The sequence below is a fragment of the Anas acuta genome, chromosome 1 (genome assembly GCF_963932015.1).
Source record: "Anas acuta chromosome 1, bAnaAcu1.1, whole genome shotgun sequence".
NCBI lineage: Eukaryota > Metazoa > Chordata > Aves > Anseriformes > Anatidae > Anas > Anas acuta.
In genome coordinates this window covers 45675123-45702378 of record NC_088979.1, presented here as the reverse complement: position 1 = coordinate 45702378, position 27256 = coordinate 45675123, and the positions used below count along the sequence as shown (strand labels likewise).

The window sequence follows — 27256 nt, the reverse complement described above, 5'->3', positions numbered from 1 at the left end:
AAATGCACTCCTAGCCTTACTCAGACCTCAGTGAGACCACAGATGTCTTATTTTCTTTCCAAACTCTATTGTTAAAAAAAAAAAAAAAAAAAGTTATTATTTCTCTTTCTCCCCACAAACCAGAAACAACAATAAAAGTAAAATGATTATAGCCAGGAAGTGACTCTACTAATGCAATTAATATAAAACTGCAGAATTTTATTTTTCTATGTTCTCGCTTGCTGGCTTTTGCCGGTATCTCCATGTCAGTTCTCTCTCTCTCCTATTGAGATTATTGTGATGTATATCTTTATATGTGCTGGAATCTTTCTATGTAAATTGTTTGTCTTTGAAATAACTCTTATTAATTCAAATAAAGTTTCAATGGGATTGCTATGAAAGCATGGCTGTGAAGAATTAGGTATTGAAAATAAAAGCAACTGGCTGTAGGTATAGTCTTTGCGTATGCCTTACAGAGCATCAAGCACATACTTTGTACTTAACCAGGAAGAAATAATAATTAATCTGAAGTTCTTTGGCAAGATACAATCTAGGCAAGAACTTAATGCATTTGAACCACTACTCCTCATTCTTGGAACAGGAAATTGGATTTCTGTTTCTCATGTGGAGAGGAGTCTTAAATAAACTGTGGCCAAGGCTGTGGAGTCGATAATACTTCTCAGGGAAATAACAGCAGTGCTGCTGATGCTAATATTTTCAAGAGACGGGTCTAATGAAGACATTCATGTCTAGGGAATATATTGTGTGAGTATACTGTGTACTCGTGTACACATTTAAATACTAAGTTCACGTTTAGACAATTAAAAAAGACCAATAAAACACCAATCACCTAAAGTTTCCGTGGGTCAGAGTCTTCTGTGCTGCAGGACACCATTTCCTCACGTGTCTAAAGTATGACTGCAGTTGCCTGACTTTATCCCTTACTTTTTTGGGATTAGTAGCTTCTTTAAGATATCTTGGTTCATGATCCCAAAGTTTGAGGGGTGAATGGAAGGATTTTTTAGGGTTCGTGATCCCAACGTTTGAGGGATGAATGGAAGGATTTTTTTAGGGTTTTCTGTGACATTTAGCTGGGCTCTGAGCACAACTTTATGCTGCCTTCATGAGCTATTTCTCATGGGTTTGGGTATACCATCTCCGACTCAAAATCAGTTATGTTTTCAACTCTTCCCCGAACTCCACCGAAAGCTAATTTCACTTTCCCATGGGAGAAAGCAAAAAACCACACTGCTTCACATCCACAGCAGCAGTGGAATTACCACTGACTTAACACTGCCTACCTTCCTGTCTCTCTTGAAAAGAGAGACATAAAAAATGTGGGTCTCTAGAGGGAGCAGGAGGCAGGGTTGTGGGGAATTCCATCCCTCCCTTTCTCCTGCTGACAGCTTTTCTGAGACTGGTCTGTCTCCTGAGCCTCCTTCCTCCTCAACCTCTTGTTTATATGAAACAAACAAGAGAAAACAAAAAGAAAGAAAAAAAAATCCCTGGCATGAATTTTTGCCCCATTAAGACTAGAGATTAGAGACCACTAAATCTGCACACTGTGACAGAAAACATCATTGTCTCAGCACTGCATTTTCTGTACCACTCACCACTCTGATTCAACAGTGGTCTTCAGCTTCAAGTTTTTCCTCCATAGGACTGTAGTCTCATTTTAATGGTGATCATAATGCTACTCAAAGTAATTACATTAGTTCAGTAGCACAGCCATGACAGCAAAAGAAACAGCACTTCATCTTTTACCAGGTCACACAGTGAAAAAAAAAAAAAAAAAAAAAACACTTTTTTTACATTGGCCAGATGTCACATGAGAAGTCACTTTACTACAGTACTAGAAACCATAGAAACACATAATAATAGAATATCCTGAGTTGTGAGGGTTGCACAAGGATCATCTAGTCCAACTCTTTGGTCTACACAGGACCACACAAAAAAATCAAACCATATGTCTGACAGCTTTGTCCAAATACTTCTTGAACTCCAGCAGGCTTGATGCCATGACATGGGGAGCCTGTTCCATTGCCCGACCACCGTCTCAGTGCAGAATCTTTCCCTAGCACCCAGTCTGACCCTCCCCTGTCCCAGCTCCATGCCATTCCCTCAGGTCATGGCAGTGTCCCCAGAGAGCAGAGCTCAGCGCCTGCCCCTCCACTCTACTGGTGAGGGAGCTGCAGGCCACCATGAGGCCTCCCCTCAGCCTGCTCTGCTCTGGGCTGAGCAAACCAAGGGACCTCAGCTGCTCCTCATACATCTTGTCCTCTAGACCCTTCACCATCTTCAGAGCCCTCCTTTGGACACTCTCTAATAGTTTTAGGTCTTTTTTATATCGTAGTGCCCAAAACCACACATAGTACTTGAGGTGAGGCCACACCAGCACTGAGCAGGGCAGGACAATGACTTCCCTTGACCAGCTAGCAATGCTGTGCTTCATGCACCCCAGGGTACAGCTGACCCTCCTGGCTGCCAGGACACACTGCTGGCTCATATTCAATTTGCTGTGAACCAGAACCACCAGCTTCCTCCCTGCAGGGTTTCTCTCCAGCCTCTCATCCCTCAGTCTGTACATATAGCCAGGGCTGCCCCATGCCAGGTGCAGAATCTGGCACTTCTTAAATGTCATTGTTGGTGATTACCCAGCTGTCTGTCAAGATCTCAATATCACCCTTTGTACATGATTTTACACATAAATATCCTCTTCAGTAAATTAATTTGCTATTTGAATTCACTTGAAGATCATCAGTTAGTACTCTGTAGAATATCATATTTTCCACCTTTTCATGTCAGAAATTGACAATTCCAAAGTACGGGTAGCTCAAAATCATATGTAGTTTTCTCAGAACAAGACTTATGACAGCTGTCTGAGAAACAGAAAGGAATTCATGATTGGCAGTTTTGGTAGTTTGGTAAGTTCCATCCAAACTTATGAACTCTGGGATATACCTCTAAAAATTAATACAATTAACTTAATCCTTTACAGTTTGCAGGGACAGTTGCTTCTGTTTAAGTCTGAAAATTAAAGAAAAATCTTATAAGGTAAGCATATCTTTTTACCTAATTGTCTTCATTTATCTCAGTTATGATTTTTATTTTTTTTTTTAATTAAGTTTCATGACAAAAATATTTAAAATAACACCATTCAAGAACTCGAACTTTCCTGGCTAGGGTCCGAATTTCCACTCTCTGCTCTGCTTTCTGCTTCTGAGGAACGATGTGATTTGGACAAGTAAATTAATCTCTGGTGTCTCCATTTTGCACATGTTTAGTGTTATCCACTTCTAAATTCCTTTGAGGCTTGCAAACAAGAAAAGATATGGTATGTATGTTGAATATTATTACTCTAATTTAAATACAATTTCCAAATGAAAATTGAACTCTGCTATTTTTTCTTGTTAGTACTTGTATTCCTACCCAAAAAATATTTATCCAGGGGCAAATTTATCCAAGATGCTGCCTCATATTTTGCAAATGCAAATGACTCCATGCTGATAGGAGAGCAGATCTTTTTCATGCCCCAGATGTGAAGAACTACACTTATCTAACTGAGTCTGCCCTTGGTTTGAGTCTGGGTGTAACAAAGATGATATAAACTTAGCACACAGCACATGGTTCAGCAACTAATTGTTTGGAAACAATTCATTGTAAATATCTTTGTATTTATAGCCACTACAAAACAATTAAGATAACATCTGAGAAGGCTCCAAGTGAATTATTGCAGGAAGAAGCTGCAAAGGATGTGCCATTGTCATTATTAATAAAGCTTCTGTCTGACTGCAGTGCAAGGTACAGAGATAAGTATCAGCTGTGTCCCTGGAGGGAAGAGACAATGCAAGGCTGTAGTGAGAAGAAGAGTGACACACCCTTCTGTGGTAGTGTACGTGGAAGATGAAGCGTCTGTAATGGTTTGCTCAGTTCTATTTGCACAAATGTCATGGCAAAAAATACCTTCACTATTCATTTACAAAAAACCTGCACAACAGGCATGTAATTCTGCATGGACTCCTGACAGACCTTTAGGCCAAACTGTATTTATACACTGTCAGAATAAATGCTTTTGTTCCTTGTGTACTAATACCACAGGCTTGCATTGTTATTTTGTTAATGAAGGTAAAAATCTCTTTCATAGACACACAGAAGACAATGAAACTTAAGTTGCTAGCAATCCCTTCAGATAACAGATACAACTGTACTAAAGACTGCTGTTATAGAACAAAACAACATGAATAAATAAACAAAAAATAGCAAGTTAGATGGAAATCTCTTCCTAATTTTCCAAGAAGGGAAGATTCACTGAAACTAAACCAGATGTCAAAAACATTACTGTTTCTGAGAAGGAACTGTAATCTAGTCCCAATATGTAGAAGTGGAAATTGCTGTTGCTGTGAGTATACATTTTTTTTCCCTCCATATAAACAACCCTTAGAGAGGGATAGGATATGAGAACACCCATCTTCTGGTGAAGATGTTAAATCATGATGATTTTATTTATTTATTTATTTTTCTGTAGATCAATAAATCTCAAATTCTCTAGACAAATAAATACAATAGAGAAGCTAGGAATGAGCATTTAGGGACAATAGTTTCTTAATCCAACACAGTGCAGCTAGAACAGACCAAATGACTTCTCTGAGGTCATGCAGTCTTTGCCTACAGTGTTAAACCAAGGAGAGACAAGGACTGATTTCTGGCTTTAGTTGTCACTGACTGGCTTGCACTCCCACTGCTTGGGTATCATCCCCTCTACAGTACATATGTCTTGGAGAGAATTGGCATAGTCCAGGACAGAGCCAAAGCATTAGCACAGACAACCAACAACTAATTTAGGATATGTTGTTTAAGGACTAACTACTTTGAATATGTAATGATTATTAATGAGTAGGAATTTGTTCTGTGTCTTGTTTATGAACTTCAATCTAATAAAGTTATGTTTTAATCTTTGGATTAAAACTGCCCTGATTAATCATTCAGTATTCTAAATACCCCTATCACAGTGGTACCTAATTCCCTGATATATGCATATACATACATATGCATATATATATATGTATTTAAACCTACATATATGCATACATACAGATACGTATTGAGTTGAAACAATGGATCTAGTGCTTTAACAACGGCTCTTTGGCCATCTTTTATTTAGCTTCACAAATATGATATTTATTCTTATGAGAGCGTATGCAGAAATAAGATATGTTACAAAACCTGACAATATCTAAATGACAGAAAGCTTTGAAAAGACAATCTAAAAATAATGGGCATACAGAAGTACAGTATGTACAGTCAATATGTAGTATACTATATATGACATTTCAATGTTTCTTTTGCAAGGTTCCTTCTCTCCTGTTTTGATATTCCTCAATTCTTATAACATATACAACAGATATATAACAACAGTCGACATTCAAGCAAGAATTACTGCACTGAAATATTTAATTTGGGTGACAGGGACTTTGACAGTACAAGATCTAGGATCTTCCCTTATTCTACTTCCCTGCCTTAGTATCTCTTTCCCCTTAAATTATAAATTCTTATCAGTTACTTTATTATTATTATTATTATTATTATTATTATTATACTTTTAAAACCACCATTTCTCCTGTAGTTGGAATGCTCCATCTTCTCCTCTCTTTCTCTAAAGAGAGTCTTTAACTCTCTTTCCTCACTCCCAGCCTTCAGCTGAGCCTCCAAAAGCAACCACTGCCAGCCACCATTTCCCCTTCCCTCTCCTCCATCTCTTTTGCTGGTCTGCTGGGTGGGGAGAGGAGGAATAGGGGTCAGTCTGTCTCCTGACCAGGTGACTCCACAGAGGCCCAGAGATGTGCATAATTTATGGTAGAGTCAGGCAGTTGCTGGCCTAAAAATATGTTGAACACTTGAGAGGCAACAGTCAAGGAAGGAGCCAATCCTGAAGGGAGGCCAAGTATGAACACCATCAGTTCACACCATTAGGCAAATCTGGTATATGCTAAACATTGCAAAGTAAAGGAAGAAGGCACAAGCTTGAGCTTCTGCTAAGTTGTCTTGCACAAAATACATGTTAAGTACTACATGATCTGAATAGTAGCGTTTTGTGCCTGCTTTGCATCCAGTCCTCCCAACTTCAAGAGAAGACAAACTCATGAAATAAGCATATGCAAACTGTAGCATATTGTGGTTAACATATTTTTTAACCTTTAAAAAAAATTTTACCTGGTTGTCTCAGAAAATGGAAATATATCATTTTTCTCTAATAGAAACACAATGGACTTAAGGGGTTTTAGAGTCTTGTGAAGTTTATTTATTATTCTTTTTGATGTGAGGTGGTTTTCTGCTAAATAACTTCTGACAATCTCTCTTTCCTTTATTTATTTATATTTTTTTATTTGGTGGAGGACAGTGAATCAGTAGGTTTTGTTTTGACAGCAAACTCTTTCTCAAAATGGTATAGAAGGATGCTGGGAATTAAGATGAGTCCTGCATATATGGACAGACCACATAGATATCAAGAATTAATCCTTATACAAAGGTAACATATCAATATACTAATTTGTTAGCTGGTACCCAGTCAAACCTCAGAGCCACCCAATGTAGAAAAATTATAACCAACTTGCTGATTCTTAGCCAATCTTACTTTATCATTTAATTAATTAATCATTACTCTATCATTTATTAATCCCACTGCTATGTTTTTGAGATATTCTTAAATATTTTGAAGAAATATTCTTGAGGATATAATATCCCTCCACATATTTTTCTCTAGCTAATTTACTGTGTGACACAAAAGATGAATTCATTAAAATAAAGAAATTATAAAATTTCTGAAGTGTGAAATCTTGAAGAATATGATTTGCTGTGTAATACCTTTTTCATGTAAAGAGTATATTTGTTAATATAACTTAAGGAGTTTCTGAAATTAAGAAATTCAACACAAAAAAAATGGTTGATACACACAAAAGTAAAATTTGACTCTAAAGTCTAACTTTTTCCCAAAGACAAATAAGATCAGTCCTCCTGCTTGCACAGAAAGTTAAGATATTTGACCTTGATTTCAATGAAGTTTTAGTTGACCATGTGCCTGAATTTAATTTTACATGCTTGTTACTGACCTGCACTTTCAGCATCAAAACATTCTTCATATTAACTGTTTGTCATATACTGGTAAGTATCAGCATGAAACATTTTTTTAGAGGTGTAACAGACTAATTTCTGGTTAAAATCTATATATGAAAAACGAAAGTGAACTACACATACAAGGTAACATCTGAAAAGCTCGGTAGAAAATAAAAGGAATAGAGAACTGTTCATAACATCAAATGAGCCTTAGACTATGCATGATTGCAAGAGAGAGTTGAGGTCCTACAAGCACAGGGCATAAAAACCAAACAGATGCAGTTCAAAGACTTGTTCTGAATGGATTGAATAGGCTTATCCTTTCAGTGATACACATATATTCCTTTCTAAAGGAAAACATGTCTAATTTCAAACACAAAAAATTGTAAAATTCTAAGGAGAGACTTTTTGCTAAAATATCACAAGGATTGAGATACTCGTGAACATTCTTCACTGTATGTGGCAGTACAATGAGTGAGTATGCTAATAGGAAATTGTTGTGGACATGTATTGGTACTGCAAACATTTTTCCTTTCTCTAATGAACTATGGAAACCATTCAATACAATACCTGTCCTCCACTCATTGATACATCAATATTTATGCTCTCCATGGCAATATATATATATATATATATATATATATATATATATATATTTATCCCAATGTATAGCCTTCATTACTTTGACTTCATTGACTGTAAGAGCTTACTAAGCCACCTTCCAGGCCTTCACAAAGCACAGTTTATATGCATCGAAACACACGTTTTTCAACTTTCGTACAAAATAAAAAACCCTCATATTAGTGTTTATAACATATGTTCTCCCTCTAAATCAAATGTAATTAATTAAAAACACATTGCGATACTTCAAAATTACTAACTCTATGTTACAGAGTTAAGTTATTGAATTTTATGTTTTTAATGGAAATGATTATCATGTAAGGGTTTGATAGATAAAATAGATATTTTTTTCTTCTAAACATATCTGTACCAGTTCCATCAAGGGAGAGGGAGAGGGAGAGGGAGAGGGAGAGGGAGAGGGAGAGGGAGAGGGAGAGGGAGAGGGAGAGGGAGAGGGAGGGGAGAGGGAGAGGGAGAGGGAGGGGAGAGGAGAGGAGAGGAGAGGAGAGGAGAGGAGAGGAGAGGAGAGGAGAGGAGAGGAGAGGAGAGGAGAGGAGAGGAGAGGAGAGGAGAGGAGAGGAGAGGAGAGGAGAGGAGAGGAGAGGAGAGGAGAGGAGAGGAGAGGAGAGGAGAGGAGAGGAGAGGAGAGGAGAGGAGAGGAGAGGAGAGGAGAGGAGAGGAGAGGAGAGGAGAGGAGAGGAGAGGAGAGGAGAGGAGAGGAGAGGAGAGGAGAGGAGAGGAGAGGAGAGGAGAGGAGAGGAGAGGAGAGGAGAGGAGAGGAGAGGAGAGGAGAGGAGAGGAGAGGAGAGGAGAGGAGAGGAGAGGAGAGGAGAGGAGAGGAGAGGAGAGGAGAGGAGAGGAGAGGAGAGGAGAGACCTTAATTCAAGTCAGTTTTGTGGGGTTCAGGTCAAATTTAAAGAGAAAAAATGAAGGAAGGAAGGAAGGAAGGAAGGAAGGAAGGAAGGAAGGAAGGAAGGAAGGAAGGAAGGAAGGAAGGAAGGAAGGAAGGAAGGAAGGAAGGAAGGAAGGAAGGAAGGAAGGAAGGAAAAGAAAGAAAGAAAGAAAGAAAGAAAGAAAGAAAGAAAGAAAGAAAGAAAGAAAGAAAGAAAGAAAGAAAGAAAGAAAGAAAGAAAGAAAGAGAAAGAGAAAGAGAAAGAGAAAGAGAAAGAGAAAGAGAAAGAGAAAGAGAAAGAGAAAGAGAAAGAGAAAGAGAGAAAATACCTAGATGATAACTAAAAATAACAATAATAATAATTTGAAGAAAATGTTAGATCACAGACATTTGGAGCTTTGGATGTGCTAGCTAGAGGAAATGAACTGTAGGCTATATTTGGGTTTGGATAGACTGGGCCATAAAGCTGACATTTGATGGGGTGACATCACTAAGAAACAGAATCACCATGAAAGTTTTTGTAGACGTTACTAGAAAAATTTCATAAGACTGCAAGCCAACACAAACCCGATGGCTATGTCTATGCTGGTAAATAAAAAATGTCCAGAGACCAAAAGAAATTATGACACTGTCTTTGGAGGTGGTCTGTGGAACAAATTATCCCCAGAACTCTGCCACATATTGACTCAGAAGCAGTTGTTTGGAGAGATCCTCCCTAAGACTGGAAGGGAGCCAACAGTGCCTTCAATGAAGCATCCGAAACTTTACTTCTCTCCCTTGCTTTCTTTCACTTAGTGCACAATGAAAATTTGTGCCTTTAACCAGAATGCCAGTGGTGGGAAGTGATTATAAAATCATGTCATCACCAGTATTGATACATTAAGTCAAATGAAGGATTTCTTTGAAGATTCAGAGCCTAAAAGTCAAGGCTATGTTATAGACAGCTTTAGCTGTCATTTATTTTGGTCACTGTGACATAGCAAATGATGTGGTGTGGCTCCACACTTAAAGCCAAGCTTTCCTGAAGCTTTCTACCCAAGCCTGATTAGTGTAAATAGCCCACTTTAACAGGACTTCACATTTGCCTATTTTGGTTTTGAAAAAGTTCCCCCAACCACCTTAGCAAAATATTTGAGGACATTTATAGAAGTGTAATTAGGCAGACACTCATTTCCTTCCCCTTTTTCTGCTTCTCTTATTGCCCACCCCAGCAAAACAAATAAAGTATTTTTACAATGATTTTGGTCTTGCAACAGACAGAAGTAAAGACATTTCCCTAGTGCTCTCCAATTGTCAACAATATGTTTCCAAGAACATATTTAAGCCCTAAATCAAAACTTGCTTATTCTTGTTGATTTCAAGGTCCTTGCATACCTAGGTCTTAGGTTTGCATCACTAGCCAGAACCCCATGTAGGGTGTAGGTTATTTTTAGATTGAACAGTTTTCCTAAAATGAAGACTAAAAGTGGAGGCTTTGCCATGTTACAGAGAACTCCATCTTGTGCAACACAAAACCACTAATTTTGAAACAATGCCATAAGAATAGCATCGTGTGCCAGATACTACATTTATTCAGGGTTATTTGAGCAGAAGTAATGAGAAGTATTAAAGCAATGTTTACATAGTGAAATGTAATATCAATCACACTATGTACATTAGCGATAAGAGTGGGGATTGAGTTGTTTTGGATAAAACTGAGCTTTCTTCTTGAGAATGGAAAATTACCAGTAGACTGAAAATGTATCTATTTTTAATGTTATTTTTCACCTAGTATTAATAAGTGTGATTGTTCTTTTTGACAAAATGACAAAATTATCTTCTAAAATGTTACCTTACAGTTAATAGTTGTTTAACCACCTCATTTCAGTGGCCAGTAAAATTTATATTTTTTTAATAAGATGAGGAAAAAGTAAGAGGGGAAAAAAACAATGATGCAAGTCATCCACAGAGAAGAGTATCAGCAGAAATCAGCTACCCAAGGATAACAGAATTTAAGAGTGTCTTTAGAAAATGTATTCTAAGTTACTCACTATGCAAAGAATCAGGCTGAAAACCTTAGCATCTTGGGAACTTTGTACAGCAGAATATAGTTTCTTTAATCCACATCACAATTCTTTGTGAGGAATCCCATCACGGGTCCCAAACATGCTTCCTATAAAACTTGGTAAATCCAAAGGTAATCAGCCCTGACTCAGAGAGAAGTTCCATATTTCCACCATTCTCTGCTATATCTTACCATGTCTTTGCTGTATGAGAGTGAAAGCCAGGTAATATACATACGTGTACAAAAGGAACGTAATTAATACAGAGATGACTAGCATTTCCAAGAGGAAGGTAGGCAACACTTTGTCCCCCTCTCCTGCCCACCTCCAACAGGACAAAGAAGTTCAAGCAGATCTTAGGGTCCTAATGAATCCTGATGTCTCAGGAATAAGATTTATTTATTTTTTTTTCCTGCTTAAGTGTCTTTCCTTTGGCCAACCAAAAGAAAACTGTTGGTTCCTCCCAGTTATGGAGGGGGACATTGCATTAGGTGATCTATCCTCAAACTAGATGGCTGTACTTCCACAGGAACAGTATTCCCTGGTCACTCAAATGTTTTGAAAACTAAATATTATGGTGAGTGCTACATGGACTGCACATGCTTAACTAAACATTTTTATCTTTTCCCTCACTTTGATTACTCATGGCTATAACAGAACATTTAGCTTTCTTAGAATCATAGAATCATGATAGAACCATAGAATCATCATAAAATACCCTGAGCTGGAAGAGACTCACAAGGATCAACAAGTCCAGCTCCTGGCTTCACAGGAGACCACCCAAAAATAAAAAAGCATTTGGCAGCAAAATCAACCCAAGCTAAAGGAAACGTGAACAACCTTTATGCCAGCTGAAGCAGGAAAACCTGTTTGACATTATGCCATCTCCTTAGTAAACTATAGGCTAACTTTTCCTCCACTTTTCCTACTCTCTTATTTTTGGTCCAGTATATCACCTCACATCAAACACATGGCAAACCATGGTAGAAAACCTGGTAGTGATGGGAATTACTGAATAGCTACAGAATAAACGCAATGTAGCAATTCTTATAAAAGGATGGAAAAGGCTGTGACGCTGCTAAACAGCTTGAAGAAACAGGAAGAAACAGCTGCTCAAAAAATGCCCGTGATCTTCCCATGACAAATGGGGAATAAATGTATTTAACAAATGAATCATTTGGAACAGCCAAATGAAGTGCAAACTGGATAGGCAGACTGAAACAGGGACCAGACACAGGCCAAGAGGAGAAATTAGCAAGAAAGAATGAGGAAACTAAGGTCCTGCATATAGATGAGGAGAAAAGTAAAGCTTTGTGGCATGTCGGAAAACAGATGGAAAACATGCATGGAAACACTGTTAATACCTGCAACAGGTGTGTTATTCTTTTGATATGAAGGCAGCAGTTACTGCAATCTATGACCAAAGCACAAACACTGAAAGAGACCTGTCAGAAAGGTAGAAAGACAGAGTAGACAAACAGTCCCAACCGATTACTTTGCATAGAAGGAAAGTAGTTCAAAATATTACATAAGGAAAACATAATACAGAGCCAGGACAAAGAACTGTCATAACAAAGGTGTTGCTAGATTTATTGAGTAATGCTCTGGAATTTCTAATCAACATATTCTTTACAGGAACAAATGACAGTAGTGAAGTACATTTATATAATATATAAGCAACTATTTCTTCAGACAGTTAAAAAAAATAAAATAATAAAAAAAAGGAACTGTGCAGATAAGTAACTTGCAGAAGTTTTCGCCATGCCAAACATGGATGAATAAAGTAAAATGCTGATACTGGAAACCGACGAACGGAAGATCAGATAGGTAGATTGGATGGTTTTAAATTCATAGAACACTGGAATGCCTTCTGCAGCCGGAGCCAACTGTTTGGATTGTGCTGTCTACACTTATGCAGACAGGTTGCCAATCTCTTAGGCTCAGAACTGGCAGGGCCTGTTAGGCAGGCTGTAAGCCTTCAGGAGAAGGAGGGAAAGGGAAAGCTTTCACTTAATTTGAATAATCCAGTTTGTACTTCCAACATACAAATTAAGCGAGAAACTAAAATTGTTCTGAAGCAAAAGATGAAGGATAACAAGAATATAATGCCTGACGCAAATGTGTGGAGAAACAAGCAACAACTGGAAGGTGCTGTACTAAATAAAGGAGATTACGATCTAGAAAGACTAACTGAAATTTAGTGGGATAATTCCTGTGTGTTGAAATGACAGGATGCAGTATGTATGGGGAGGCAGTGTGAAGTAAATCTATGGGTGAAAAAAATGTTATATAATGCTTTCAAAGCCAATATGCTATAATTTTTATAGAGACAGTAATAAAAAGGTGAAAATCTTCAGTAGGCATACAATTTGGAAAAAAAAAAAAAGGCAAGCAAGAAAATACATAGTAATAATAGCAAGCATTTCCCTTAGGACACCATTCTGGAACAGATCCAAAAGGAAAGGCAAAAAACAATCCTCTGAGTGGATTTTAATTGATTAGGTCTCTGGCTAGGACATACCCATGCAAAGCTACTGGTCTCATTCAATAAAGATGATGAAAGTTCGGCCAAAGTTTCACCTATTGGGAAGAGGATGATTAAACTATGGAAAACTAGAATATTTGAATACACTACAGAAAGAAAATAATTCACAAAGCAAAACGGTGGAAGAGAATCAATTCCACTTACAGAAAGATTTTAGAGAACATAAATGATTGAACATAGGATGGTAATAAATGTTTTAAATGTACTTTTATTAAAAAAAAAAAAAATGATAAAAAGGCAAGCCAATGGTCAGAGTATCTTCCCAAGGGCTGTTCAGAGTTCAAAGTACATGTACAGGAAGGAGTGGCAGGAAAAGAATCCAAGGATTCTTAAGTTTGAATAGACCAAAAAGGGAAAAGGAGACTAAGAGGACTTTTATAGCAACAGAAAGGGGAAAAGATGTAGAGAGATAAAAAGATATTATACCAATGAAAGAAAATGGAAAGAAGATGAAATTTAAGGTGGGACAATAAACCAAGACGTGGACCTGAACTGTGTATCTCATCTAAGATAAAAAGTAAAGAATTATAGATAATTACAATCAATGCCCCCAAATATGTCTTCAACTATTGGGAACAGGTCCAGAAAAGGACCACTTTGGGACACATAGTATACTTTTGAGATACTCAGAAATCAAAAAAAAAAAGAGAGAGAGAGAGAGAGAGACTTATGCTTGGCATAGGGAATAGGAAATTTAAGGTGTGGTGGTGTGGTTCAAGTACTCTGTCTTAGGCAATGAAGGATCCAGCATCTGTGAGTCAGTCCCTCTAGGTTTTTCATGATCAATGAAGAAAAACAGGAAATTAGCCTCTACATAATAGTATTGGCTTCTGGAATAAGGTCAGACACATTATTGCTAGAGATATCTACCTTTTTTCTGTGAGTATAAAAAGCAGCCTAACTTAGGTTTAGACATTCTCCTTAGAGATATTCAAAATCTGTTTGAATATACTCCTAGGCAACCTGCTTTAGGCAGCCCTACTCTAGCATGGGGCTTGATGACCTACAGAGCTCCTTTCCAACCTCAACCATTCTGTGATTCTGTGATCTAACTTGTTTACACTTGACACAAGTCAGACATGGCAAATCCCACTATTGCTTTCCTAGAAAATCTAGGATGTTGAAGTAGTGCATGCAAGTTTTGAAAACTTGACTCTAAAATGAAAGAAAATTCAAAAGTTCAGGTGACTATCATTAACTTTTTTGGGAGGGCGCGGGAGGGGGTTCGTTGGTTATTTTGGTGGTGGTGTTTTTGATATTGATGTATTTTGTTTTGTTGTTATTGCTGTTGTTGTAATGGTAGAAGTAGTGTATCATCTTTGTGAAAATAATATTTGTATCAGATGTAGACTGTGTATCCTTTTAGGTTTTTTATTCTAATTTATGCTGAGTTACATTCTAATCCTACTTTCCCAAAACTTAATGGTAATCACTGAGTATATGATTTCCTCACCCAGAAAAATGCAGGTACACTTTGATAATTACAAGTGTGAAATCCTAACCTCTTTGAAGTTGATGCCAAAATTCTCATGAACTTGACTAAGATTTCACCAGAAGAAGGTGGAAAAAATATTTAAGAGAGTAGACTGAAGAAACAGGACAATATTAACAAAGAAGAATGTCAGGCTTACCATTAAGAAAACATTCACTAGTGAGTTTTAATAACCTCAGAAATAACATCTTACTAGAAATGCCTAAAGTTGACTGGTTAAGCCAACAGGGAAAAATGAAAAAAAAATTAATAATAATAAAAAAAAAAAGCTGACATTGGCAAGGAGAGGAAGTAAAAGACCTATGAGGTATTGTAAATGCCTAATCTCTTCAATCAAAGGGGATGAAATGGAAAAAATGTACTCCTAATTGCTTTCAGAAGTTTTAGATTGTATATGTTATGAAGATGTCAGCTATTGAAAGAGTGCATTTGGAAAAGTATTTTGTGGTAGAAAGAAAGGAAATGATTTAGAGATCTTTAACACCTTTAATGGCACCATGCTGAGAACATGAGGGAGCCATCAGCATGAATGAAAACGCAGTGCATATTCATTGCTTTCGACATACCATCACCCTGGTGGGCTTTGTCATCTCCATCTACCTTTTGGGTAGACCTGTGTGGTACCAGGAGTTGGACTCGATGATCCTTATGGGTCCCTTCCAACTCAGGATATCCTATGAGATTCTGTGATTCTATGATTCTATTCATATCCTATGATTCTATGAAATGGAGCACAGGTAATGCCTATTGGCCAAAAGCTGCATGGAGAAATGTGTAGTAGACCTCTATTTCAGGTCTACTAAGACTGTATCATATGTATGTGAATAGTACTTTTTCTGATGTCAAACAAAACTGCTTTATCTTCCCAACAATCATTCTCTTTTAGGAAAAGGACAACATAATCAGCATCTTCCAGTGAATCCAACAGGAAAACTGGTATCACTGAATTGTTTGGAAACCCAGTTTAAAATTCCCAATTTTGATTTAATGTATTTTGCTCAATTTGAAATTATCTTATTAAAACATTCTACATTCCTCATTACATTAACAGTTTTTAAAATAAATAAATAAATGTTTGTCAAATTCCTCCTTTTTAAGGAAAATAATATTTTGTTAGATAAAATGCAATATATACCATATAGTATACACTTTGCAAATAAGGTAACAGCTGAGTGATGAACACTGTTCACTTGTAATCAGTAATCTAAAATTAATCATTCCACTATGGATGCAGAAAAGTGAAAAAAGTCCACTTCTATTTACCTTTGTTCATTATAACACAACTGTGACAACTGTATGTTTCATTAGCAATACAAATCTATAGGAAACAGAGAAAAATTAAGCCATGCTGTGTCAGTGAGAGGAGATACCACTTAAAATGCTCTAAAGGAAAAATATGAATCTCCCCACTCATACACGTACAAAACATCTTTGCAATCATGCAAACCTCTACAGCTATGACACCTACAACTGCCACTAATGTCAACAAGAAACAGGAAAAAAAGATATCAGCACAAGGATGTCTGAATTATAACACATTTGTCAACAATTCACAATCTGTAGTATAAAATAACTCCTAGGAAAAGTCAAGTAAGCAGAAAATCAATTAAGATGATCTATGCTGTACACTAAATGAGGCAGAAGCCCAAATGTATGTAATCATGTGATTGAAAGTTGTAGAATAAAGGGAAAGTTAAGGTTGTAGAGAAGAACACTTTTAACTTTTATATTTTACTTGGTTTGTCCTTTTGTTGCTTGCTTTCTTTATTTATTTATTTATTTATTTTTTAACATGGACTTTTGGGCTAGTGTAACTGTTACAGTTCTTGGAGGTCTCCAGCATATGACTTCACTGGCAGTGACCCTGAAGCAAAGTTATTCTTGGAGACAAGGCGACAGGATGTTCTCATGTAGGCAGTATGCAATTATACATTGTTATCTAGTGACAGCTGATCCAGAGGCCAGTGTACGCTGCAACACAAGTCAATATTGTTTCTTGTATAGAGAGGATAAGCCTTTCTGGGCTAAATCTAGCAAAACTATCCAAGGGAATAATCAGTTTCTCTATATGCAGGTGTAGAGAAGAGGTTTACGACCACAGCTGTATTGTTATTCCCTTTAATATTATCCTAGATTATATCAATTGCTCCAGTATGTATCTCTGGTATAGAACTAACTTAGATAAATACCTCTTTTCCTTTCTGTTTCAAGCATACAGGATATTGTTCTCACAACAGTCCAATGTGTTTATATGAAAGACCAGTTTATCACCAACGTTCTCTCAACCTAAGACTAGGAAGGAACCTGAAGATAGGAGTTGAATTACAATGTTTTTTGCCTGTCTAAAGACATCCACAGTGAAACTATCATAGTGCCCCAAGGACATCTACCTCCAAATTAGTCATCCTGGTTTCCTTTATAGCTACTGGAGGGCAACAGCAGGCACTTGCAGGATGTAACTCATCTTAACCTGTGACAGACATATGAAATATGCCAGTGAATTGTGCTCTAAAAGTGCCTCTTTCTCTCTGTTAATGACACTACAAGTTTCTGAAGATAAATCCCAACTTTCCTGTGTAGCTACAGATAAGGTTAAGTGTCTGGGAGGCAATGTATCTATTTGAAAGTGGGGGAAAAAAAAAAAAAAAAAAGGAGGGGGTAAGAAGGGGAGAGAATATAAATATAAAAATACTTCGCAGTATGCAGAATTTAAAACATCCATTTAATCTTTTAGCCTTTCTCTGATTCCTTCATCATCTCTTACCTTAATGTTTGGTCTTTAATACTGAAAATGAGAAGGGGCTTGGTCAGCTGTCAAAGTCCATCTGCCTTGGCTCAAACCTTTCTCTCTCTCTCTCTTTTTTTTTTCTTTTTTTTTTTTTTTTTTTTGTGCCAGTGCATTTAAGTTTCATTTTGGGGCCTTACGCTGTGTGACTCCAGTGCTTGGGTATAAGGGTTCCCACAGCTGAAGGTAGGATTTTCAGTAGGATTTGATTTATCTTTCATCCATGCTCCCCATGATAACCCAGTTCTTTTCCGCACTGTGCACATGCTATGCATGTTATGTGACCTGTTCAGACTCCCAGAACTGATCTAACTGAGGGCTGCACGACTTCTTGACAACTGTGGGTTGGATTATATTACAGATGTTTGCTCAGGGCAAATAATTCTTATCTGATGATGTAGCTGCCCAGAGAACCAGAAACCAATCTATGGGCCATAATAACCTGTAGGCTACCAGTTGGGTGACTTTGTTCTAAATTAACCATGGAGTGAGTGGTACTAATGAGCATATAAGAATAATGCTAAATTGAGTAACGTAACAAAATAATGTATTGTCTGTAAAATCCATTTTTCATGACTCTCCGGGCTAGATGAATACAAACCATTTTATTTGAGGTTATGCTTGAGCAGCTACTTCAGACAAGAGCATCACTCCAAAGTTCAGCTAATAGTGCAGCAAGATTTGTCTTCCAAATGTGTATGTATAAAGAGAACAACATTTTTTGGTTTACTATTGTGAAATGAAATACTGCCTGGCTTTGCAATCTGTGCATGATCATGTTTCCCTCAAAAAGCTGGCACAAACTTTTGAGCCAGACTGACATTTGATACAACACAATGGTACCTGTGTTGTACAGTTGTACAACTGATATATATATTTATATATCAGCCTGATATATATCAGGAATATTTGCTTTTGGGATGATGTTTGTGATTTGGCCAATTAAAGGAGATGACAGTACCACCATCTTCAATTATGAGGATTTTCTGAATGACTTTAGGAAAGGCTTTTGTAAGACCAATGAAAAAAAAATCACAGAATTCACACAGAATCACAGAATCACAAAATTGTCCAGGTTGGAAGAGACCTCCAAGATCACCTAGTCCAACCTCTGACCTGACACTAACCAGTCCTCCACTAAACCATCACTAAGCTCTACATCTAAACATCTTTTAAAGGGATCCAGGGATGGTGACTCAACTACTTCCCTGGGCAGCCCATTCCAATGCCTAACAACCCTTTCGGTAAAGAAGTTCTTCCTAATATCCAACCTAAAACATCCCTGATGCAACTTTAGCTCATTCTCCCTCATCCTGTCACCAGGCACGTGGGAGAACAGACGAACCCCCACCTCGCTACAGCCTCCTTTAAGGTACCTATATAAAGCAATAAGGTTGTCCTTGAGCCTCCTCTTCTCCAGGCTGAACAAGCCCAGCTCCCTCAGACACTCCTCATAAGACTTGTTCTCCAGACCCCTCACCAGCTTCGTTACCCTTCTCTGGGCTCTCTCAAGCACCTCGATGTCCTTCTTGTAGTGAGGGGCCCAAAACTGAACACAGTACTTGAGGTGCAGCCTCACCAGAGCTGAGTACAGGGGGACAATCACTTCCCTGGACCTGCTACTCACACTGTTTCTTATACAAGCCAGGATGCTGTTGGCCTTCTTGGCCACCTGAGCACACTGCTGGCTCATATTCAGCTGACTGTCAACCAATACTCCCAGGTCCTTCTCTGCCTGGCAGCTTTCCAACCACTCATCTCCCAGCCTGTAGCTCTGTTTGGGGTTGTTGTGCAAGTGCAGGACCCAGCACTTGACCTTGTTGAACTTCATACAGTTGATCTCAGCCCATTGGTGCAGCCAATCCAGATCCTCCTGCAGAGCCTTCCTACCCTCGAGCAGATCGACACGAGCACCTAACTTGGTATCATCTGCAAACTTACTGAGTTATCATTGCTAAAGATATTAAAGAAGACTGGCCCCAGTACTGAGCCCTGGGGGATGCCACTAGTGACTGGCCTCCAGCTGGATTTGACTCCATTCACCACAACTCTTTGGGCCCAGCTATCCAGCCAGTTTTTAACCCAACGAAGTGTACCCCAGTGCAAGCTATTCATAGAAGTAATCCAAGAATTACAAAGAAGTAATCAAAGTAATCACAGAAGAGAAAGCACTTCTGTTCACACTTGAAAATCACAGATCAAGCAATGTGTTCTAATGATTCAGTCTCTGATGAGTTGCTGTAAGGTTTGTTTAAAACCAAGGAGCCAGGGAAGTGGGAGGTGGGGGCAAGAATATGAATTGAAAAACTCTTAATTGATACAGTCATATTGTTAAAGCTAGACAGGAATGGGGAGGTACACTTTTTCCCATCAGATAATCTTTTTTGGTATTGTAATTTTTCTGATCAAATTGTTGTGGAGGAATTCTCTCCGGTCTAAACAAAAAATACTCACATTTACATGAGAGAAATAAACATAATTTACATCATCTCCAGGGAGGCCAACAGACTCCCAATTAGAACAGTACATGGAAAAGTCAAGCACAAATACCCACTTAATTAACTTGAACCATTATTGTGAACAGTTATCTATCATAACCAAACTCATTAAACTAGCAGCTAAACTACAGTCTGTTCTGAGACTGCATAACAGGGTTTACCAACAGACCAGTCTTACACAGTTTTTCCTTTTGCTTTTTGTATTCAGAACATAGCCCTCTAACAAGATTCGTTTAAAACTGTGATTATTAGAGGAAATCATATGTTTTGGTCTTTCACCAAGGTTAAATTCAAAGACCCTTCTACTCCACTCATTTCAGGATTCCCCATGAGCCTGCCTCCTCCAAATCAAAAAGAAGCTCATACTACAAGATTTTGCTTTAGGTTACACATCTACCAGCTACAAGCCGAGCTGCAATTCCACTTTTCTTCATTTTACTATTCATTGCCTAACTACTTAACTTAAACCAGGGCTTTCACCCACATCCTCTTCCCTCAGATTTCTCTTCTTAACTGATGTGTACTTCTTTCCTTCAGTCCTTCAAGGTTCTAACTCAACTCCTAAGAGGAGCCAAAGGGGAATCTGCCAAGGTAGTGCTAGGACTTACTCAGCACCAGTTACAGAAGCAGCTTTTTAAGATTTCCAGCAGTATACTATTGCCTATAGAAAATATTCCACTAGGTATAAATAACGACATATTTGTTTAAGCATGAAATTACATTTGTATCAGATACCTGATCATTTGTTTTTATTTATTCAGAATATTTATTCAGCATATCATTCAGATATTATTCAGATTATCAGAATATATTTATGCTGTCTTTGGAGAGGGGGGTTATTTTTATGTATATTGTGTGTTTAATTTTAAAAGTCTTGTCCCACTGTGGAATAGGAAAAACATTTCCCATCCTGCTGCAGTTACTTGTCAGAAGCTGTCTAGGGAAACATGCTAAGAAAAAAGAGAGAGAGAAGTGCATGGAGAGAGCTGCAGATTGTTAGGCCCTCCCAGATCTAGGGAGAGATAAGCCTCAGGGAAAAGCTAGATATGCATACATTTCTTTAATTGGTTTCAAATCTGTTTTCTTTGAAGTGTCTCAGTACTAAATAAAGACTCTGTTTAAGAAGTCTGTTTGGTCATGGCATCCACCTCTGTCATTGATTTTGGAGAGAAGAGAATGCGTGGCTTAGGAAGAAGTCACACCTTCAAAATTAATCATAGTTTTCTGGGACTGTAGCCAGTGATGTTGTCTGAAGGTGGGAGTGTCACCTGATTTGTCCAAGAGTTAGGTGATCTGCATAATATGAAGATGTTGATATTTCAACCTTGGTCAAACTTAAGGCTGACTTCAGCTAGACTAAGGTGTGCTTTCCACATCTGCGCTACTCTGAACCCCTGTAGTAGAACAAAGTAGCCCCTACTGCACTTCTTTCTGAACCAAAGCTGCTAAAGATCTGACCTTTGACAATCCAGCTTTCCTTTCAGGCACGTCCTTTACAGGCAGCAAAGAGAAAAAGTGGATAAAGAAAGGGCAGAAGACAGGAACAATGAACTGCAGTTCATAGGTAACAAGTGTAAGGAAAAAAGGGAAAAAGTATGACAGTGTCTATCTGCCCTCTCTTCATCACTTCCCTCCAGCAAGGACAATGTGGGAGAGTCACCATGCAGCTAATACCTGTACCCCATGCATGGCCATCTCTGCCACATCTGTTTCAAGTCTCAGAGGGAGGCACTTCTGGGTATATACATTGTAAGTGATAATTCAGCCCAAGGTTTTGCACTGTCTCTTAGCTAAAGCTGGGAAATCTATGGTGGAAGGAAGAGAAAGGAAAAAAAAAAAGCAAACAAACAAACAAACAAAAAACTAATTCTACAATACCTTCTTGTTCCCTTTCATCAGATACTTCCACTGCAAACGAAAACATATCCAGATAAGAGAAGTATAAAATAAAATAATACGTTACCATTATTTTTTCTTCAGCATCAAAGAGTACTACATAACAAAACAAATTGAAAAATAATTCTTCTCTTCAATTCAACAGTTATAAATAGATAGATATATCTCCAGAAATAAGAGACATTAAAAGTCAGGGTAGTTAAAATAAGTAAATTGCATTATATAAATTACAGCCCATTAAGCAACTCACAGCCCAATGCAAATGACCATTTACTAAAGGATAATATTACCATTGATTATTATTTCTTAAATAAGAAGCAAATAAAAAGGTATTATTTAATACTGCTGAAATCATATAAATAAGTAAGTTACCTTTACTAATAACCTAAGAGCCTCCAAAACACCTAGAATGAAGAGCAGAAGTCAGAACAGCAGCATTCAAACTAGGTTTGGGTCTCAAGCAAAATAAATAAATAAAATAAAATTAGAAAGTAAGAATAAAATGCTATTTTCTATTCACTGTGAGTGACACCTTGTATATGTCTTTTTCCCTTTTGAGCATAGGTTATGTTACAAGAAGTAGTACACTCAGGCTAGAGATGTAAGGAGAAATGCAGGATCATGTAGCTTAGCCAGACTCTTCCTCAACCCCTTACTTCTGGAAAACAGAATGAGTTGACAAGTTTCTTAAATAGTTTATTATATAGTTCATACCCCACCTTAAAAACAAACAAACGAAACTGTTACATTAAATGTACAAGTTTTTCATTTTAATGCTGAAATAGTATAAACATCTTACTGTGTTACTCCATCTTTGAGAGGAAGTCTTGGTGGCTAACTGCTGCTTTTGAGCCAGCAGAGGGAGTATAAAGCATTGTTTTTTTGTGGACTTCAAACCTGAAAGTGAATGTTTCTTTTCTAATTTTCCATCTACTATTTTTTATTATTATTTTTAGAACATTACGATTGCACCTTCAATGCTGAAAGCACCTTTCTATGTCTCATGAGTACAGCTGTAAATTAACACAGTCATATTGCTGTATGGTAAACAACTTTTAGTACCTGGAACCAAGGCAGACACAAGCAGGTAATTTCACTGAGACAAGACATAAAATATGCCAGGGCATCATGTATCCCCAAAACATACCTTCATATCATCCTTACTCAGTGGAACAACACATGCTTATGAACAGCAGCCACAGGAAAAAAAGAAAAAAAAAAAAAAAAGAAAAAAAAATGCTGTTTTCCAAAGGGCATGTTTGTACATATACACGGATCCAAAACACCTGTGCCCAAATGTCTACAAAAAGGGTGTGATCTGGATGTTGTGAGAATTAATTAGCTAATGAGCCTGATCTTCCTGTCATTACCTAGGTAAAATTTCCATGTGTCTCAAGCCTAATAACTGTAAAAGTTTTTGAAGATGAAGCATATGACATTTGTGCTACGTAACAGCTGACAATAGTAGGGACTGTTTGCCCCCAAATTCCAGCTTTTTCCTTGTATGAAAGAGATGAAAACTGTGTGTTAAGCTCTTCCACACACTAAAAAGTCCATACAAAGGACTCCAGAAAACTTCAAGACAGAGTCAATAAAGGCCTTTTCTTTTCCTCATGATTCTCATTATCAGATTCTCACAGAATTGAATCCTACTTTACCATGCCTTTAAAGAGACTCTTGTTAAAGGGAATAGCAGCACTCAGCATTTTATAGGTTATATTCCTAAAAAGGGCACTCATTGCAAAATCTAGCAGACAGACATGTCCCTCACTTCCCTGATTCTCCCTAAAAGAGTCTGGAACCATAAAGCTTCCGGGATCAGATTTTCATAAGCTGAGGCCTGTAGGTTGTAGAGGATCTTCTCATGCACAGTTACTGCTATTGAATATGTATAGCTGGCTTTTGTACATACAAATGGAGCCTGTATGCCTGTGCATAGCTCAAAGCAGAAATCTAAACAGCTATACCAAAATACACATGGACCTCAGTTTTGATTTTATGAAGTGAAGGGGAAAGAAGTAGGTGATGGGAAAAAGATGAAATTCAGACCTCATCAAAGTCAAGGGTAGTTTTCCTATAGACTTCAAAAGAGTCAGAACTTCATCTGTTACATTTATGTGCTTCAGAACCTGAAGATATGTTCAGAAACAGGTTTCACCCTCAATTCATTTGGCAGCCCAACTTCTTCCTGGTTGAATAGTGGAAGCACTGACAAGAATCTCTAAGGAAAATTGTGCCGTGATCTAAATCAGTAGTCCCCAATTTTTCTGACTGTCTGGGCAACATAGTTCCTTCTACAAGCCAGTGAGAGCTTTATACTCCTGCACTTACCACTTGTATAGCCTGAGGTAGAGCATACATGCCAGTCCATTGGACTGGCATGCAAAGTAGCACAGTGTTTCACAGAAACCATGAATATGTTATGCAGTTTGTTCCCAAGCTGCCCCTGGAAAAGGGGACGGCTGAGAGCAGGCTATGAGCTGGATAGATTGAACTTGCAGGCTGTGATTGGCCTATACCTTGCAGAATGTGTGTTTTTCCTGTAAGTTCTCGTTGTTCATACAGATCTGACTAATAACTATTAACCGTCCTTCAACAGTCTTTTACACCTTTCTTTTGGGAAGAGGGAACTTGCAATTTTGGGAAATGCGAGAAATGTTCCCTTTTCCTCTGCCCAAATTTAGTTGTAGTCTATGCGAGTACAGCATCACTGATAATGCTGGAGTTCTGTATTGAGCAAATTCCTGGCCACCCTAAACTTGATGGCAAAATCTCTGTTGACTTTGACAGAGTCTAGGTTTCACAACAAAATGTTAAAGGAGTATGACCACAAGACTGAGGCAAAGGCGAAGTAAAAGCAAGAATGCCTTCTCCACTGCAAATCAGAGATAGCACATGGTTCTCTGTGACTTTAAAGCAATAAATAAATAAACACATAAATAAATCAAATGGACCCTCCTATGGGACAGCTACTAGTACTTGGCCCTTTCTTTTACCATCTTCTCATATAAAGACACCCATCCAGTTGCCTTTTCTGCACGCTTGACTGTCCAGTTAAGCTTCTCTGTCAGCCTTGCTGTCACTACTCTTTCAGCACACTATGTCTACCCTCCTGCCATCTTTCTGTCACTTTTCAGAAGGCATAATTCACAGCCTTAGCTCACAGGCCTGTTTGTAAATCGGAAGACAAATATTTGTCATACTTGCTTCTTGTCCCCCATTAAAAATGAGCTCTGCTAAGAAGGAAAAGCCTGTCAGGATAGTACTGACACTGGCTTTCTCTGCCAATGATGTTCACAAACTTTTTTTTTTTTCCCTGCCTCTCTAAAAAGCTGAAAAGATGTAAGAAGTGAATGATTCAGCTCTTCTGTGGAATTAATATACATATTCTGTAATGGATTTTCAAGTGCCTTCCTACATGTGGGTCAGTGAAGAGCAGAGTTTCTTTGTTGCTTGTTTTGTTTTGTTTCAGAGGTCTAATAGTGTCCAAGCAGACACTGCACTGCAGGGCAAAGGCAATACCAAACTTGCTACCCATGCATTTTTGTTCCACTCCCCAGCAAAAAAGACACACCCAAAAACTCCCAGTTGGCAGAATTATAAAACTATTTTTAATTTTAACAGCAAAATGCTGCCATACACACTGCATGAGCAGACTGTGGTTGTTATAATGTGACAAACAAGCATGTGCAATTGTTGATTACAGAAAACAAGTAAAACAGGCTATACAGTGAAATCTTGCCATCATAGATTCCCAATTTGTGAAGCTTTTGCAGAATATGGATAACCCCTGACTTCCACATGGAGGTGGACTCCCAGAGGATGGAAGTTAGCAATGGTAAATCACCCCAGCTGAATATCTCCTCAGTGTAATATACTGTTTATTTATCCTGCTGCAAATGTGTTCTAGGAAATTGCCAAACAGGAAGGAGATCCTTGCCTGAAGTAATTTGCAATCTAAAGACTGGATCCTATGAAAGCATCTGTTCTGAGGTTTTGAACAGCTTTTACTCCCATAGGATTTCAAAAGGTATTCAGGAAGACCATGTCTTACAGCATGCTGTAAGGTTTGGCTAAAATTGCCTGCAAACTACTCTGAGGCACTTAGCATGTCTGTGTTAACCTGGTCTTTAAAATATGGAAGAAGTGTGCTGTGAATAGGTGAGATGGAACTAGACGCACAAGGAGATGCAATTCTTTTAACAGCTGCATCCCTTATTGCAAATGTAGGATAGACAATGACAGTATTCCAAAAATAAAAAAGATACACAAATCATCCTTCCTGTGGCCCATGAACACAGAGCTGCCAGAGTAGATGTGTTAGTGCAATGGAGTAAACTGTGCTGCATATAGATCACAGACTTAAACCTTCTGACATACACCTCACTTCTCATGACAATTTATTTCACTTAAATGCCTCTTGGTCATCCTTAAGCAAACAAAAAGGTTCTTTTTAATAGATGCTGTGGTAAAGAAATAAGAACATACATCCAGTGCTATGTTAATAAGGAAAATTTAATGCTGCTGGGGATCAACTAGCTCCTTTTCTCCTTAATTTATGTTTCAGATAGCCCAGACTTCCAGAGAAGAAAAAAAAAATAATAATAAAAAATCCTTACCTCTGTTTCTGGTTTTGCTGTCAGTCTTTTGAACAGTTACATTTCTGGATGGTTTACAACGTTTCAGTCATAGTGCATGGTCATTGCAGAATATTGCAAAGCATATTTAACCTCTGCCTTTTATTTCCTAAGCACCATCAGTGCCATGCACTGAATATATCATCAGAATTGGGCATTGCTAAATGACAATACTAAGTAGTCTAATTCTAATACATATGGATTTTAGTTAGTTAGCATATGCTAGCTACCTTAAGTGATGGCAGGAAAGGAAAGCTCCAAGGCTGAAATCAGGTCCAGGCAGGTGGGTTCCCACAGGGGCTTGATACAAACATAAATGCTGACCCATGCAGATCCAACTACAGGAACAGAGGGTATGCTTGCAAAGGCCTCTGGGTGAAAAAGAAAAAAAAAAAAAAAAAAAAAGGGGGGGGGGAAGCTGCATTTAAAAGTTAATGCATCCTATGTATCATTAAGCACACACACTGCATATGATGATGTGTCATGTGTGATGATATATCAACACTGCTTCTATCAGATAGGTAAAGGCAATGAGTGCTGCCTGTATAAAACACTAAGTATGGCACAGATGTCCAGATTTGCCTATGGCAAGAAATTTCAGTAATTCTCAGGTGCAGGATTTTCATTCCTAAATAAACAGATCGACTAAGACCAAGACATCTTTTTGAATTCCAGGATACAGCGTTCCTGTGAGAGATGAGGATTAGAGCAAACTTCTCTCTGCAATCTATGCAGATTGCACTCCTTGCTGTGCAGAAA

The 27256-nt window shown here is 38.0% G+C and overlaps 1 long non-coding RNA gene across 1 annotated transcript in view; it reads right to left on the bottom strand.

Annotated features, from left to right (window-relative positions):
* LOC137850126 (uncharacterized) overlaps positions 1-26861 on the bottom strand; it is a 112711-nt gene extending 85850 nt beyond the window's left edge. The window contains exon 1 of the long non-coding RNA XR_011092283.1: positions 26728-26861. This is a non-coding gene — a long non-coding RNA (uncharacterized lncRNA). The remainder of the gene's footprint in view (positions 1-26727) is intronic.
* Positions 26862-27256: the final 395 nt, after the last annotated feature.